Raw genomic sequence first — 5,021 nt, forward strand, 5'->3', positions numbered from 1 at the left:
TTTACCATGCATGCATCTCATATCATCTCAATACAGTAGCTTTGCATAATATGAGAAAATGGCAATGGCGAGGAGGATATTTCAAACTGCGGAAAAGAAGCTACTGTATTGAGATAATATGAGGTGCATGCGTGGTAAAATGGATTGGTATGGGTAGAAAAAATATTCATTTGTTGAAAAGACCAAAGTACGATTAGGGTTCATGGCCATTTAAGGATGTGTCAATACTTGGAGGAACCCAGAGCTTACATAGACAGTTAATCAAAATAAAAACCACCGTCCTACAGCCTGAATCTATTACCTATTCCTGACCAGTCTTAAACATTTAATTTTGAAAAAGAAGACTATACTGTTTATTTTACAGAACCAAACAACACTATATCCATTTGATGAATTTATATATAAAATATTTGACTTACATATACAGATAAATAGAATAGTGATCATGATAAATAGATAAATACAGGGAAAGAGATTATTAGGCTTGAATAACTCCTAATCACAGAGTATCACGCGAATTCAGAGAAGTTTACTAAATATCATTGAAATACACATCATATTCTAAATATTCTAAGTCACCAGACTTCTTACATGTACCCCCCCCCCCCCCCCCCGGGCCAGGACCCTAGCCCCTGTGTCATACTGCCCCAAGCCCCTGTGTCATAATCGTGACAAAAACATCTTCTGTGTAATCACTCTCTAAGATATTGGTTCATGTGCTAAGCTATATTAACAACATATGTGTAATGTGATTTTTTTCAACAAAATCCACCAATTTACAGTGTCGTTATCAAGACAGAAAGGCCTCCGTACTAAAAATAGCTACCAAATATTTATAAAATACAAGCAAAATACCTTCAACACTCGATTTCCAGTCAAATACATGCAATTTGGGTTCAGTCAAATGGTGTCCAGGGACGCTGAATGACGGAAACGTCATATCCGGTTGTCATCCTATAGAGACCGCAGAACCAAATGATTTCGCTATATACGATATATTAACGTTTGCCGCTGTCAAGGTTAAATGGAGTTTTCAAGTCTGGTCACCTGTCACTAATTTTGAAGAATGGCATCTCGCATACCTGTGAATAAAAAGAAATAAAGATCTACCATCTTGCTAAACTTTTATGTGGGGGGGGGGTGCCATCTTATGTTGAATTCCGCACCAAAAATTGACCAAAATATTCATGAAATTCTAATATTGATTACCTCCCCCTGTCAGACACACACTTGACAGAATTTTAAAATTTCTTTATATATTTTACATCTACATGTATTGCCCAACCCACACATTAAACATTTGAAACTGATGCACCCTGGATACCCAATCAGCAGGCTCCGAAACATTCACCTCTCTATGAAATCTTGTGCCCAAAAGGGGATTTCCAGGAATCTATTTTTGGTTTGATTCTGCGGTCCCTATAGCATTTTACATATTTTTCAAATTTACCATTTTTGGAAAGCTACATGTCCATAAGGTCTGATTCCAAAATGGGAGTTTGCTCGCTGCATGGGTTGGTCTGGTACTGCAAGCTGTGTACTCGTATCGACAATGAAGATTCCTGTAAGAAAAATTATGAGAATTGAAACAGTTTTGAAATAAAAATTTAAATATTTCAATGAAATTTGAACCTAGACTTTTGACTTTTACTTATAACTATAGTATAGTTAGTGTACTACAAGGAAATATGACCAATTGAATTAAACTTGGAGGTCAGGGGGAGATAACTCATATTCTTTACCCCCACCCCCCATTTTTGGAATTTCTAGCAAAAAATATCCAGAACTGAACAATTAAGCAAATCAAAGTTCCAGAACTGGCTCAATACTATAGATATATAACTTAGTAAACAATAGAATATCATAAAGAAATGATTATAACATATTATGTCATAATATATCTGATATAACACAGAGAAATTACGGTGCAGCTAATAAAATATGGATACAAAATAGCCCCAAAAATTTAAAATTTGTCCTGATTTTCTGAATCAGATGATTCTAAAATTACAAATGTATACCGATTGATGTAAAAAAGGGAATTATTAACCTCTGAAGGATTCCAAGGACAGATAAAATCAAATCTAGAGCAACATTTGAACCCGAAAAACTGGACAGAACTAAAGAATCGTGGCTATTAGAAAGAAAATGATTTTGAAAAATAGAATTAAACTTATCCTTCATTCACATATTGATGTATACTAGTCAGTTACAAGATCTGGAAGTGAAAGAATTACACAATTCACCTCTAAATTTGCACCATCTCACTGCTAAAAAAACCCGTTTACCAGAGACCTACAAATGTACAGACAATGGAAGGGAGATAACTCGAATTTCACTCGACTATCGATCTCGAATAAATTAATAACACTGATAATTGAACCAAAGAGGTATATGAGAGAAATATATAGAGAAAAAAAAACAAATTATACTCACAATTAAATACTCAGGTCAATTATGGAAAGGTAACTCTGTCTAGTATTTTCATGAAATGAGTTAACTCCCCTTGGCGCTGTCTTCATGTCAGGAAAAAGCTGTTAAACTGGTCGGCCCAAAAGGTACCATGGTCAAAGCTCGGCTGAAACAGAAGAAATGTATAAATTAATAAATAAATGACTAAAATGAAAGAGTTAAATAGCTGATTAATGAACACAAAAACAGAAAGTGTTTTATATAGATCGATTAGGGTTCATGGCCATTTAAGGATGTGTCAATACTTGGAGGAACCCAGAGTATCAAAATAAAAACCACCGTCCTACAGCCTGAATCTATTACCTATTCCTGACCAGTCTTAAACATTTAATTTTGAAAAAGAAGACTATACTGTTTATTTTACAGAACCAAACAACACTATATCCATTTGATGAATTTATATATAAAATATTTGACTTACATATACAGATAAATAGAATAGTGATCATGATAAATAGATAAATACAGGGAAAGAGATTATTAGGCTTGAATAACTCCTAATCACAGAGTATCACGCGAATTCAGAGAAGTTTACTAAATATCATTGAAATACACATCATATTCTAAATATTCTAAGTCACCAGACTTCTTACATGTACCCCCCCCCCCCCGGGCCAGGACCCTAGCCCCTGTGTCATACTGCCCCAAGCCCCTGTGTCATAATCGTGACAAAAACATCTTCTGTGTAATCACTCTCTAAGATATTGGTTCATGTGCTAAGCTATATTAACAACATATGTGTAATGTGATTTTTTTCAACAAAATCCACCAATTTACAGTGTCGTTATCAAGACAGAAAGGCCTCCGTACTAAAAATAGCTACCAAATATTTATAAAATACAAGCAAAATACCTTCAACACTCGATTTCCAGTCAAATACATGCAATTTGGGTTCAGTCAAATGGTGTCCAGGGACGCTGAATGACGGAAACGTCATATCCGGTTGTCATCCTATAGAGACCGCAGAACCAAATGATTTCGCTATATACGATATATTAACGTTTGCCGCTGTCAAGGTTAAATGGAGTTTTCAAGTCTGGTCACCTGTCACTAATTTTGAAGAATGGCATCTCGCATACCTGTGAATAAAAAGAAATAAAGATCTACCATCTTGCTAAACTTTTATGTGGGGGGTGCCATCTTATGTTGAATTCCGCACCAAAAATTGACCAAAATATTCATGAAATTCTAATATTGATTACCTCCCCCTGTCAGACACACACTTGACAGAATTTTAAAATTTCTTTATATATTTTACATCTACATGTATTGCCCAACCCACACATTAAACATTTGAAACTGATGCACCCTGGATACCCAATCAGCAGGCTCCGAAACATTCACCTCTCTATGAAATCTTGTGCCCAAAAGGGGATTTCCAGGAATCTATTTTTGGTTTGATTCTGCGGTCCCATTAAAATCAAATCTAACCACATAATCTGATATCCTTTAAACGTCCAGCAAGTTTTGGATTGGGGTTTAATTTTGTCAATATTTATATACCCGGGTATACAAATGAATGGAAAATTGTGGAAAATATGCATACTTAAGTTATGACAATGTATTACTGCACAAAGTACAATGTTACAGATCTTGGATCTATCTTGTCAACTTCCGAGGGAAATACTTCTACCTAGATGTCAATGGTAAGTCTTAATGTCTGGTCTACAACTAATGCAGATAGGGTATTAGGTACCAGCCAAATTCCAACCAGGAAACCAATATGTACTAGCCCTAAAACAAGAGGCCCAGAGGGCCTGTATCACTCACCTGGTTTGTAATGCCAAGTTATGTTCTGAATACAGGTTCATTGTTTCTTTTCTATAGGAATTTAAATATTTACCTCTATTTCCCCTATTAGGCCCGGCCCCTCCTGCCCTCGGGGGGTTCAGAGCCAAAATATATAATGTCATTGTTTGAAGAAACTTTAATACATCTCCACAAGCTAGTCTTAGCTTACCAATGATGTCAACTGAGCGAATACTGAGCGAATATACAAACTCTGGTCCCCTTCCCCCAAGGATGTTTCTGACCAAATTTGGTTACAATCCATGTGGATCCCTATGAAAAGAAATGATTTAAATGATTTGCCTCTATTTCCCCTATTGGACCTGCCCCTCCTGTCCCCAGGGGGTCAGAGCCAAAATTATAACAATTAAACTCTGTTCCCCTTTCCCCAAGGATGTTTCTGGCCAAATTTGATTAGAATTCATTCAAATATCTATGACAAGTAGCAATTTAAAGGATTTACCTCTATTTCCCCTATGGGACCCCACCCCTTCTACCCCCTGTCAGAGCCAAAATTTATACAAAATCTGTTCCCTTTCACCCAATGATGCTACTGGCCAAATTAGGGTATAATCCATGCCGAACTCTATGACTAGTTGCGATTTAAAGAATTTACCTCTATTTCCCATATTGGGCCCCACCCCTCCTGCCCCTGGTGGGTCAGAGCCAAAGTTTGCACAAACTCTATTCCCCTTTCCCCTAGGATGTTTCTAGTCAAATTTGGTTAGAATCCATGCAGAACTCTATGACAAGTAGTAATT

General features: G+C 36.3%; 1 long non-coding RNA gene across 1 annotated transcript; it reads right to left on the reverse strand.

Annotated features, from left to right (window-relative positions):
- Window positions 1-679: 679 nt before the first annotated feature.
- On the reverse strand, window positions 680-3,879 carry LOC138334747 (uncharacterized). The gene is made up of 4 exons (XR_011210153.1): window positions 3,325-3,879; window positions 2,437-2,578; window positions 1,451-1,562; window positions 680-1,082 (listed from the first exon to the last, which is right to left on the reverse strand). It is a non-coding gene; the product is annotated as an uncharacterized lncRNA (long non-coding RNA).
- Between the last annotated feature and the right edge of the window lie 1,142 nt (window positions 3,880-5,021).

Source organism: Argopecten irradians, chromosome 11 (genome assembly GCF_041381155.1).
Source record: "Argopecten irradians isolate NY chromosome 11, Ai_NY, whole genome shotgun sequence".
Lineage (NCBI taxonomy): Eukaryota > Metazoa > Mollusca > Bivalvia > Pectinida > Pectinidae > Argopecten > Argopecten irradians.